We start from the raw sequence: 14,071 nt of genomic DNA, 5'->3' as shown, positions 1-14,071 counted from the left end.
TACATAAACTAAGTATAGATATGTACTGTGCAACTAATGTAATCTTCTCAGTGTATTTTCTCTTATCTGCACAAAAATATTTGATCATAATTTGCGAAACAGAAATGGAACACAAACTGAAATTGCTTTATGGAAAAGACAATTAAATAGGCTTTATACATAAAGTGAAGAATGTGAAAATTCGTATTTTGCACTACATAGGTTACAGTAAATATCGATAAATATAAGTTTAAAAAATATTTTTGAGTGTCTGGTCAGCAACCAATTTTATAAGCAATACTTTTCGCATGGCCTGAGAACACACACGCAGCTGAACCCTTTAATTTATCTTGCACGTGAGCAGCACGGATATTTCATAGAAGAATGATCATTACAAAGCATAGCTTTCCTTTCTCCTATCCCTCCTTCTTCCATTATTTAAATCGGTACAGATTTGTAAAACTGCTGCGCACGTGTTCGCTCACCGTGGGCTAGCCATCCGGAACTGGACGCTCGAAGCAGACGACAAACGAGCTCTCCCTAAGGAGTGACGTAGTAACATGGCGGCGGCGTGTTTTCAGCGCAACGCTGGCCTCGCAACTTTGGAAGTCTCGTTTCTGCCTTAAACTGGACGCAGAGAAACGCGAGAACTTGCAGGGGTCATTTTTCCAGGGTGTAGTTTTTAAAATTGTTGTAAAAAAAATTGAGTGGAAATGTCCATTGCTCTTCTGTACTCCCTTGCAGGTGCCATTGGCCATTTGTCCCCCATTGCCCCCCTAGAATTGACTTCCGTCGAAGGTTGAAGTACAATGCCCTTGCTGACTTCTGAGGTTGCGCCACTGTCCCCACGCCGGCTGTAAGCTGTGCGCTCCTCTGCTTGTATTTTATGTTGATCCGGTTTGGCAACACTGTAGAATAGGAAGAAGGAAGAAGAAGAAGAGGAAGATGGCCGACTTTAAATATCTGTTTGTATATAGATATGGGAAAAACTGCTTAGCGGTAATCCCAAGTAAAATGTAAATAAATAAATAAATCTGTTTGTATGTTGAGGTAAATAGATTCGTGTATTTAGTATTAATTATTACTTAAACCTTCATTACAGAATTAAAATATTTCAACATCGCATTCCTGCGTTGTTAGTACTTGTAATCTGTGTGTTAAATTTGCGCTAGACTTGTATGTGCACCAATATATTGCAAGAGACACATGCTACTTCGATAAGTCAAAACTTGTTCCCATTCATTTGCATTTTTGATAATGATTCTGAATGTTATCCAGAATGGTTGTAAGTACGAAATGGGTGTAACTGCTTGTTGTAAGACTGCAGAATAAGGGCTGCTTAGGAGGAACGCGGTTCATAATTTTTTGGTAACGTTTTGTAGTTAGTAATCGGGAAAAGTAAATTTTAAGGTGCGGAAAAACTTTTTTCTTTAAAAAAAAAACAAAAACGTGTCCAGGTTGGGCGGTATTGAAATCGTAGCAACGAAGGAAAAGGCATTTTTCTGCACAAATCTAGTGAAAGCAAAAAATGCCTATGTTGTTAGGTAGCTAGGTTTAGTTCACTTAGCCTAAATAATAATTAGTCATTGTATTTATGCTAATGAAACCTAACCTAAGAGGCCTAACCTAACCTTGTTGTTTGTAGGCATTCCTCTAAGAAATAATGAAAGAAACTGTGCGTAAACAATATGGACACGAACGAATGGAGAAATGCATTGCTTTTAGTAGCAGGAAAATCATCATTCATTGTATTTATGCTATTGGAACCCAACCTAACAGGCCTAACCTAACCTTGTAAGCATTCCTCGTCTGAAATAATGTAAGAAACTGTGTGTCTGTGGGTGGCATCAGGAGCGACAAATCAACTTGAATGCAGCGAAACGAAGGGTCTCATTTATCGCACAACACTTGAGCGCATAAACAATATGGATGCGAACAAATGGAGAAGTGCATTGCTTTTAGCAGCAGGAAAAACATTCTTTACACGCAATAATATAATAGTAATCATAAAAGGAACACCAGAAAATGGAAGTAGAAGGTACATACTTTCAGAGGATATAAATTTTGTTCGTCTATTTAGAGGAAAAAAGCAGCCCATGTTCTGCAGTGAGACCCTGAGTTATTTATATTTGTACTTACCTTATATGCATAGCGGAACATTTTTCAACTTGAGAAAATGTGAAAAATTACGCTTTTTTCGTTGAAAAAAATAATCCCAAGTTGAAAAGTGTTCCGCTATGCATATAAGGTAAGTACAAATATAAATAATTCGGAAATAAATGAGTTAAATGTGTTTTAACTATATCTAACTGGTACCAAAATGGATCCACAAACCATTCACGGAAGGTTAGGTCAGTTTCAGTTAGGTTAGGCAAACAAAATTAAATTGGGGAGAAAAAAAACTCTCGCACGTCATCTTGTAAAACTACCACGTGATTTCTACACTAACACTTACTAATCGAAAAATGATGGTTTTTAGGCTAACATTGATCCACAAACCATTCTCGGAAGGTTATGTTCAGTTAGGTTAGGCAAACAGAAAATTAAATTGGGAAAAAAAAAACGCTCACACGTCTTCTTGTAAATCTACCGCGTGGTTGCTACACTGACAGGGGGTTACATATTCGAACGCACGGAACATTTGATGAACGTAGTTGACGGTAATGGTGGCGCAAGCTATCGTACAACGGAAATACATTAATATCAAAAATGACATTATTTGCCGGCCGAATAAGTTGCACGAATGGAAAAAACACTATTCCCAGCTTCCAAGAGTCCACAGGAACTCAACTCCGTAAGTACTTTTCCGTAAATTCTCCTGTAAATTTGAAGAAATGTGTTTTCACTATATCTAACTGTTACCCAAGCTGGCAGTGTCCGTGACTGTACATACATATTCTACGTAAAAATATTAACTTTATTTTTCTTCATTTATTTTCACCAGAAGTTAAGTGAACTTCTTTATTCTCTTGGACCCAAGTTCGGTAACGCTTTCAATTGATTATGATTTTTTAAAAAATTCTCCTAGCAGAAAGAGTAATTATCGTAGAATTTTGGCTATCATTGTCACACGAAATTTGAAACTTCCTTAAAGTAAATGAGTTATTTTGTTAAAAAAAAAACTAAAAATTACCTTATGCAGACATCTCTGCTGATACAAGTGACAGTAAGTATCGTAGGCTAGTGGAAATGAATGTGAAAGTACTTTGGAACCTTCCTGATACAAATCGGCACAGTTTTCATTTTAGAAAAAGTCCAATTTGGGGTAAAATAAGATGTTAGATGTAACTTGCGGACCTCGATCAGTAGTAGAAAGCATTTAGGGATGTTATTTTAATGCTAAGAGAACTAAACCTGGCCCACCTAACCACTACATCATTTAGGTGACCTATATAACCTAACTAGGTAAGAGTGGGTAACGGTTCCGATTGTTTTATGATTATTTTCAAATTCTCCTAGCACGAAATTTGAACCTTCCTTAAATTAATGGACACTATTTGGATTTCAAAAAAAGTATGTCCCTGTTAGCCGAAGTTGCATATATGGAACAAACAGCTTTAGATACAATTATCGAGGGTTTGCCACACTTATATTTGTATATTGAGGTTGAAACACTGACAGTTTGGTTCAGGAACATGTGTTTATGAAAATTCCAAATCCCCCCTCGTTTCTCGGAATATGTCACGTGTTTGGACTCACACTTGACAGACACAATGGATGCTTGGTATTTACGATGTTGTTTTCCTCCAAGCTTCCAACGCTGTGATTTAGTACTGATAAGGCACACATTATTCTTTGTGTTTAGACCTGGTGATCCAGGCGAAAGTAGTAATATGGGGGGGGGGTCAAGGAGGGGCTGGATTGGAAGAGGTTTAGCGGTGTCAGCTTTCTGTCGCCTCTATGTTAGAAATGCAATGAAGCCTGACGACAGCCCGAGGCCAGAAGCCAGAATCATGAGTCTATCCAGAAGAATGGACAAAACTAAGGATTGCAAAGGCTCCCTCCCCTCCTCTGTTTAGGAAAGGCCTCGCCATAGACTTTCAGAGCAGTGGCTGTGAAGGACCGATTGTGTGCCCCCTGAGCTGTGTTGAACTTGTGTTGGGTAATTTTTTTGTGATATGTGCTTCTGATTTTTTTCGTTCGCACTTGCATCTTGTGTAGCTACTGTGAATCCATTTGTTCCCTGTTGACTCGGCTCTTTGTGGAAATATGTCCGGAAGGAAATGATTATGCGTTAGGGAGATCGATGAGCTTTTATACGATACGGACAATGAATGTGAGAGCATGGGATCAGATGTTGATCAAGATGATGACTTTGATGATGATGTTGATGTGGGGGGAAGATCTGATTCTTCTTCGGATGAAAATGACTCTCCTCTCCCAACAGCATCATCATCGACGTCATCAAGTTCGTCAACCTGGGGCCCGCGCACCTCTCATGTTCAGGGTCCAACTCCTTTACCTTTTACTGGCCGGCCCGGACCCAAGACCTCAGATTTGACTCCTGATTCTTCACCTTTCGATTCTTTCTGCCTATTCTGGACAGATGCTCTTCTCGACATTATTCTGGTAGAATCTAACCGATACTACCAGCAAGTTGTCGATGAGAATAATCCGTCCAGGGTAGAACCCCCCATCACCCTTGGAGAATTATTCCTTTTCTTTGCCCTCTGGATCTATTTTGGACATAACAAGCACGAATACATGGACTCTTACTGGCAGACAAATTCCTTCCACACACCTTGGGTCCGGCATGTTATGTCACGCAACCGTTTCCGACACATCCTAGCTTTCCTGCACTTTGCCGACAACTCTTCTCCTCAAGACAACACCGATCGACTTTGGAAACTACGACAGGTTCTAGAACATCTGAGACAACGTTACTTCGACTTGTATCACCCGACAGAACACGTAGCCATTGACGAGGCTATTGTTCTTTACAAGGGAAAGGTGCTTTTCAAGCAATATATCCCAAAGAAGCACAAGCGATTTGGCATAAAGCTGTACTTGCTTTGTGATGCTTTGGGATATACTGTTGATATGTTAGTTTACCTTGGAAAGGACAGTGCCAGACAGACTCCAACTGTGACAGCCACCCATGCCCTGGTCGTGGAACTAAGTAAGAGAGTACAAGGAATTGCTCAAAACTTTTTATGGACAATTACTTTACCTCTCCCGAACTTTTTGATGATCTCGCAACAAAGGGTACCCAATGTTGCGGAACTGTCAATAAGAATCGGTGTTCCATGCCCACTGACTTGAAAATGGGGAAGACCAAATGTGGTGACCTGGACGTGTATACAAAGGGGGACCTGACAGCTATACGTTGGAAGGACAAACGTGAGGTCCGTGTGTTGACAAATTTTCACAAACCCCCCGCACAAGGAAACTTCACTGACAACCACGGCAACCCTTTGAAGCCCCAGATCATACTAGACTACAATAGGAATATGGGTTACGTGGATAAGGCAGACAGAATGACATGTACATACCTGACTGACAGAAGGACGATAAAGTGGACCAATAAACTGTTCAATGCATACATCCTCCTCAGCCAGGTCTCCCGGACTCGCAGACATCGAGACTTCCGGATAGCTTTGTATGAAGAGTTGGTTAGGCGGGGATCTATGGAGCAGGATGGTCCTTCTAGACCTTTGATTGTTGATCATCCACCTCCCCCTGAGATGGTAAGATTGGAAGTTTCTGCTAGCAAGCATTGGCCTAGAAAGATCAGCAAGCGCATGAGATGCAAAGTGTGCAACAAGAAAAAAGTTTTCCGCCGCACGTTTATTCAGTGCAAGAAGTGTCTTGTTTTTCTGTGCCTTGATCCCTGTTTTGAGAAGTATCACACAGTACAATAGATGGTGAGTACCTATTTATATAACCCTAATTATTTTGCTGTGTTATATATAACTAACTAGCCCCGATCATGTCTCTTTTTTGAACGGTTTGCCAAATATTGTAACCCAACAGAATATTTTACTCATTGCATTGTTCCACATAATGAGACTTATTTCACTTTGTATGGCAGCTAGGAACATGAAACAAGTTTCATTATGTTGTGAAAGGTCCATTCTTTGAAAAAAAGCAAAAGTTCGGGTTTTCTCCCCAAAGTAGCTGGAGAAGAGGGGGCAAACTCCACATTTTATGTTTTTCATTGAAATTCGGGGGATGCAGCCCCCGCCCGTAACCCCCCCCCCCGCGGTTGGGGCATCCAAATTTTACATGGTTGCATGCACTGATTTTCTACCTGTAAAACAAAAGTTATCCGAAGTAGATTGGTCCCATAGTGTCAGAGTTATAACAATTTTATGAATAATATGCAAATTTGCTGTTTTGAGGGAAAAAAACAGTGTTTTACGTTTTGCCTTATTATTCAAATTGTATTGCACCCACGAACATGAATCAAGTTTCATTCTGTTGTGAAAGGTCCATTCTTTGAAAAAAAAAAAAAAAAAAGCAAAAGTTCCGGTTTTTCCCCAAAGTAGCTGGAGAAGAGGGGGCAAACTCCACATTTTATGTTTTTTGAAATTCGGGGGATGCAGCCCCCGCCCGTAACCCCCCCCGCGGTTGGGGCAGCCAAATTTTACATGGCTGCATGCACTGATGTTCTACCTGCAAAACAAAAGTTATCCGAAGTAGATTGGTCCCATAGTGTCCGAGTTATAACAATTTTATGAATAATATGCAAATTCGCTGTTTTGAGGAAAAAAACAGAGTTTTACGTTTTGCCTTATTATTCAAATTGTATTGCACCCACGAACATGAATCAAGTTTCATTCTGTTGCGGAAGGTCCATTCTTTGGAAAAAAAAGAGTAAAAGTTCCGGTTTTCTCTCCAAAGTAGTTTGAGAAGAGGGGGCAAACTCCTCATTTTTATGTTTTTTTCATTGAAATTCGGGGGATGCAGATCCCGCCCGTAACCCCCCGCGGTTGGGGCATCCAAATTTTACATGGTTGCATGCACCGATGTATTACCTGCAAAACAAAAGTTATCCGAAGTAGATTGGTCTCATAGTGCCAGAGTTATTACGATTTTTCTCCATTATGTATACGAATTCAAATTTCGTGCTCAAAGCCTCGGCGACACTGGGCTTGCTTTCATCAGACCGTGCGGCGTACTAAAGGATAAAAAAAAAAGGACCCAAGTTCCTTTTGTTTTATTACGATTTCATCATACTACGAATGCAATTTTTACATGGTTCAATTTCGATGTATGTCTGTTCACACATACTGGAGACTTTTAGCGATTACTTAAGATTTTGTTCAATATATGCTTTCGTGGTTAGGTTAGGCAGGTTAGGTTTGGTTCGATTAGCATTGAAATAAAGTCCCTAAATGCATTAATCTAAGTTTCCGATTTACTTCTACATTCATTCCCATGCTTCTGCGATATTTACTGTCGCTTGTCAACGGAGAATATCTTGTCCATGAGAAGTGCGTAAGGTAATTTTCAAGTTGTTTTTTTTTCAACATAAAAAACTTTCTTCGAGTCCAAACAGTGCTCATTACTTTAAGGAAGGTTCAAATTCCGTGTGTAATGATTTCCAAAATTCTACAATAATTAGTCTTTGTGCTAGGACAAATCATAAAACAATTGGAACCGTTACCGTATCGTAGACTAGTGGGAATGAATGTATAAGTAAATCGGAACCATAGTAGAATGCATTTACTTACTTTATTTTAATGCTACGAGAACCAAACCTGGCCTGTCTATCATAACTACGAAAGCATATATTGATCAAAATCTTAAGTAATCGCTAAAACTCCACAGTATGTGTTAACTGAAGGAAATCGAAATCTAACCATATTAAAATTGCATGTGTAGCATGATGAAACTGCAATGAAACAAAAGGAACTTGGCCAAAGCAGATATTGAAACCTTACCTTCAAAAATTTTGATAGTAAATGAATGACTGTTGGCAAGTACAAAATTATATAGATAGATATATATCTCAATAGAAGATGCAGTAAGCAATCGCTAAAACTTCGCAGCATGTGTTAATAGACGTAAATCGAAATCGAACTATGTAAAAATTGCATGTACATAGCATGATGAAATCACGATAAAACAAAAGGAACTTTGGCCCAGACAAGTTAGAGTCAAAACATTTTGTGCGATTTCTCACCACCATGGAAATATAAAGTATACCAAATTTTGTCAAAATCTGAGATCAGACATGCCATGATGTGGTTGAACTTATGTGGAAGACAAAAAGTTGCTTCATAGTTATGGATTTGCTTCAATTTTTTTTTTTACTGAAAAACACTTCGTCTAATATCAAAAATATGTAATATTAGACTTGTCCAACAAATATTTTGAAAGTTACAAATTTTTTAAAATTTGAAGATTTTCAGAAATTGGGTGGAGAACTGAACGTACCATATGACACAAAGCATACAATATCTTGGAAATTATATGGAGTATTGAGATGATTTAGGTATTGTTGGGGAGGCGAAGGACAGTCCTAACAGAAAATAACTATATTACCACTCTTACCTACTCAGAAAGTAGAAAAATCTTTAAATAAAGTAATATGTTGTGATGAAAAAGACACTCCATTTCAGGTACAGTAGAGCGTCGATTATCCGAACGTCGGTCAACCGAACGACCGCTTAACCGAACTGTGTACTCGCTCACTTTTTTCTGTAATGAAAAAAGTACGTGACTTAGCTGCTCGTAAGCGTGTAGGCTTGCTTAGACAGACCAAAATAAAGGATTTTTTTAAACGTTAATATTGTGTACTGTGTGTATTGTTCATCCAAAATGCGTATGTAATATGTACATATTTTTGTTTAATAAACTGTACCACATTCCTACTAAAGTTGCCTTTGTACGTTACTTTGTAATACTTAAAGAGATGCCTGTTTTTATGAATAAATTTACTGTACAGTACTTCTTTTTGGCAAATAAACATGTACAGTTCGATTATCCGAACAAACCAGTTTTCCGAACACCCATGTCCCCCAATTACTTCGGATAATCGACGCTCTACTGTAATTGTTTGATAGGGAGTCCCAGGTTTTACCACAATGAAAATTGTTACTCAGCATAATCAATACATAAGCATGTCAAACATAACATTAAAATATCTAAAAGGTAATATTTTTCATAGTAAAAATATCACAGGTATAGGGTGTATGAACCAATTTTTCATTGGCATACAGCTATATTTTTGATAAATGACCCTAAAACACTCACAAATTATTAAGACCTGGGACTCCATATCATACAATTACCTGAAGTCTTTTTTATCACAACATATTACTTTATTTCAAGATTTTTCTACTTTCTGAGTAGGTAAGAGTGGTAATATAGTTTTCTGTTAGGACTGTTCTTATCCTCTCCAACAATACTTAAATCATCACAATACTCCACATAGTTTCTGAGATATAACATGGTTTGTTCGTTTGTCCACCCAATTTCTGAAAATCTTCAATTTTTTTAAAAAAAATGTAACTTTCAAAATATTTGTTGGACAAGTCTAATATTACATAATATTGGGTAAAACTTCGACACAGTCCCAACACCTCTCACTTGTTCATTTCGTCACTTTTAACATTCATACTTACCTATTCTGCATTGCAAAAGATTCTTCAAGGTGGTATTTTGCTTTTTTCGCTTCCACAATATGGCGATACAGCTTGACTAGTGTGGTAGATCATCAGTGGCAGTGTTTCCAACCTTGTCAACTGAAAAATCCCCACGAACCATTCATGGATAACCCCAATTCATGAATAACCCAACGAACCATGCACGGCAAGGTTAGGTAAACATAGTTAAAATTGTCATCTTCTTGCAAAAAAAAAAAAACAAAAAAAAAACGGCGTGGTTGGAAACACTGACAGGGAGTTACGTCATCAAACATTCCCAACATTTGGTTCACGTAGTGCAAGCAAATGGAAGCAACAGCAATTGTGCATCAGAGAGATATTTCTGTTGAGAAATACATGATTTCCTGGTGAAATATATTCCACGATGAAAGAAAATACCTCCACGAACTTCTAAATGCTACAGAAACTCATTTTGGTAAGTAGTTTCTTAAAATGAAGAAATCGGTTGGGAGTGTGTCAAAGTTTTACCCATATTTGTCGCATTGGACCAAGTATCTATCAGTAAAAAGAAATGAAGCAAATCCATGATTATGAAGCAACTTTTTGCCTTTTAAATGGGTGATTTCATGTGGAATAACCCATATGTGCCTGTCTGAAGCGTAGGTACACAACTATCAGAGGCAAGACGTCTGGTAATTGGGAGATGCAGTGATGACAAAGCAAGATAATGAAAAGGCCCAAGTTCCATCTGTTGTATTACGATTTCATCATGATGTAATTTTTACTCGGTTTGATTTACGTCTGTTAACGCTTACTGCGGTATTTTTTTTTAGTTAATACTTACTATGTGTTTCCTTGACACTGGTTTTTCACTTCCATCTATTTCTACATAATTCTGTACTTGCCAACAGATATTCGTTTACTTGTCTTAGTTGCAAACTGCCCCTCTTGCATTGGTCACATGTGTGAGGTACAATGGGGTTTCCGGTATCGATTCACAGAATCTATTCATTTACTATGCGGTGTTCAGATGTGTACTTTCTTCTTGCTGCCAAAGTGTTTGAAGATTTTGTTCAATAAATGCTTTCATGGTTAGGTTAGGCTGGTCAGGGTTTGTCCCTTAGCATTTTAATAATAACCCTAAATGCTTTTGTTGTTAGCCCAGGTGGGTCAGGTTTAGTTCTCTTAGCATTAAAATAATATCCCTAAATGAGTTTTACCCTGCATGCTTTCATAGTTAGGTTAAAACAGGTCAGGTTTGATTCGCTTAGCATTTTAATAATAATCTTAGTTATTTTTTTGGTTTGGTGAGTCAGGTATAGTTGTCTTAGCATTAAAAATAAGATCCATAAATGCTTTCTACTACTGATCACTGCCAAAATGTTTGTTCAATAAATGCTTTCATAGGTGAGTCAGGTCAAACACTAAATTCCTTCGAGCCTCCTGCGATCATTCAGGAAGAGGAGAATAGTGGTAGTAGTCTGTGTAATGTGTCATGCATGTGAAACGGAGTTTTGTGCAAGGTGCCTCTAACAACTTATTTTTGCCCGTAAATTTTGTAATGAAAACTGCTGATTTGTTTCAAATTACTTCTACATTTATTCCCACTAGTCTATGATACTTACTGCCGCATCTATCAATGGAGAATGCCTTGTCCATGGAAAGCATGAAAGTCTTTTTTTCGAAATACAAACAGTGCTCATTGCTTTAAGGAAGGTTCAGATTTCATGTGACAATGGTTGACAAAATTCTACGATGACAATTTGAAAAAAATCATAAAACAATCTGAACCGTTCAGGCCAGTAGCCAGGCAGGGGCCAGGGGGGGGGTGAGCCCCCCCGGCAGGGTCGCCAGCCCCCTTGACATTAAATAAAATTATTTTGTATTCTAATTTGTTTGAGGTGAAGAGTGAAAATGTAGACAGAATATATTATTTTGTTCCCAACTTCGTTCGTTCATCCTGTTTATGAGCAGAAGTCTTAGCAGCGGCAAGTGTTTACAAGATTCTCTAGACTTTAGAAAGATCCTTCATAGGGAGCCTTCTATATCTGCACCTTCCCTGCCCCTGTTGCAACCTTTCGTTTGACAGAAATCTGTGACTTTGACATCATTATCCAAATTTCTTCCACATCTGCGTCAAATGTCAACAGCTCCCAAGTTTTGGGAACGAATGGTAGTTTTATTGCTTCGGCCGGGGGTGGAATGTACGATAAGCACTATGATTGAAGTGAATATCATACATTTTAACATGTACGATATAAATATCTGTATTAGTATGGAGTGGGTACTAAGGGATGGTGTCAGTAGCAGTCATTAACACTTCAAGAGATGTTTTAGAAGATATAGAAAAAACTATAGTATTTGTATGATATTTCTATGTTTTATATCTTAAATGAACTTAATGACCCCCAACACACATAATTTACCTTAATTTAATACTGTTAAACTTTTGAAAAATGGACTTGGTTTACAAAGCCCCCTGATAACCCGTGAGCCCCCCCCCCCCCCCCCCCCCGGAGATCAGTTCTAGCTACGGGCCTGGAACCGTTACCGTTCTTCAGATAGAAATAAGCGAAGCGACAGCATGAAACAGCTAGAAATATGTAAGAGATTTGCTAACTTTAGCACATCTAAATGAAAGCCCAGTACTACTCCCCGTGCCAAACCCTCCCGCCAAGTTACCTATTTAGTGCAGTTGTGTTACTTGTCCCAGCTCAGAACAGAACTCTGCAAATCTCCCGAGCTGTTCAGAAGCACTCGGCTGTTCTCGGCAGTCATCCTATGATAAGAAAGACAAAGAGACTTCATCCCCTATGATTACAACCACTGCAGGGTTTCTCTTAAATTTCTACTGAGTTTTCCAGCATTGTGAAACACGCAACACTCTTGTTTTTAAGAGGAAAAATACATATTGAGTGATTTGAGATTTGCTTTTCATTATCAAAATCAACATAGAAGCTTGACTTAACCTTTTGGTACACGACCCTCTTTGGCCTGGTAAGCCCCAGGTGCCCGTGTCAATGTTGAGCAAAATGCAGAGTTTTAAAAAAATGACTGTAGATCGGAGCCTAATTGCCATAGACAGATGAATAAAACATCGTTATACGAGGAATTAACCATATATTCGGACTACATAAAATTTATGCACATTCAGTGTATATATGGAGGGAGGGGAGGAACCTGAAAATTCATTTTTTTTAAAAAAAATTGGGGTTTCACCCCACCCCCAACCCAACAAAAAAGTACAGGACATTGTCAAAATACACATGGAAATAATTGCACTATTATGATATGAACAATACAACACGACTTGTACCCCCAAAATGATATGTCTGTACGCCACTGAGCCATTCAGCAAAATGCGCAGTTACCTTGAAATGACTGTAGGTCCGAAGCTAATTGCCTTAGATGGGCGAATCAAGTACCGTTATACGCGGAATAAACCATAAAATCTGACTATATAAAATTTATGCACATTGAGTGTATATATGGATGCAGGGGGAGGGGAGGAACCGGCATGTCTGGAACAAGAAAATAAGTGCACTAATATGATATGAACAATACAACACCACTTGTACCCCCCAAAAGACATGTCTGTGCACCACTGATTCAGTTTCAAAGGAAGCCACCATTCTCCCCCCTTTTTTTATGCATCAACAAGACGTGCAAGAGTCATTATTGTTTAATATAACAGTTGGGCTGAAAAGTTCGTAGGCTGACTCATAGATGGCGTTACTAGAATTAAATCCATGTGATTTTTACTTAGTACTAACCTTCAAAAGATATGTGTATAAATTTCACAGCTGCCGGATAATTAGTTCGTGAGATATAGCATTGTGAGTGAAGCAGCTTTTGTTATTGTGAAAAAATGGATAAAAAAGAATTTCGTGTGTTAATAAAGCATTGCTTTTTGGCGAAAAAAAATACTGTTGAAGTCAAGGCTTGGCTTGATAAACATTATTCGGACTCTGCACCAGGAAAATCAACCGTTGAGAAGTGGTTTGCTAAATTTAAACGAGGCGAAATGAGCATCGAAGACGATGCACGCAGTGGACGCCCCAAAGAGGCTGTTACCGACGAAAACATCAAAAAAGTCCACAAAATAATTTTAAATGATCGTAAAGTGAAGTTGATCGAGATAGCTGAGACTTTAAAAATATCAAAGGAACGTGTTGGACATATTGTGCATGAATATTTGAACATGCGAAAGCTGTGTGCAAAATGGGTGCCGCGCGTGCTCACAATCGATCAAAAGCAACAACGTTTTGATGATTCGGAGCAATGTTTAGCGATATTCAACCGTAATAAACACTAATTTTTCTGTCGATATATTACAATGGATGAAACATGGCTCCATAACTACACTCCAGAGTCCAATTGACAGTCAGCCGAGTGGACTGCACGTGATGAACCGAATCCAAAGGGTGGAAAGACGCAACAGTCGGCTGGCAAGGTTATGGCATCAGTATTCTGGGATGCGCATGGTATTATATTCATCGATTACCTCAAAAAGGGCCAGACCATCAACAGCGATTATT

The sequence above is a fragment of the Lepisma saccharinum genome, chromosome 11, assembly GCF_977018435.1.
Source record: "Lepisma saccharinum chromosome 11, izLepSacc3.1, whole genome shotgun sequence".
Taxonomy (NCBI): domain Eukaryota; kingdom Metazoa; phylum Arthropoda; class Insecta; order Zygentoma; family Lepismatidae; genus Lepisma; species Lepisma saccharinum.
Note: the sequence above shows the minus strand (reverse complement) of the source record.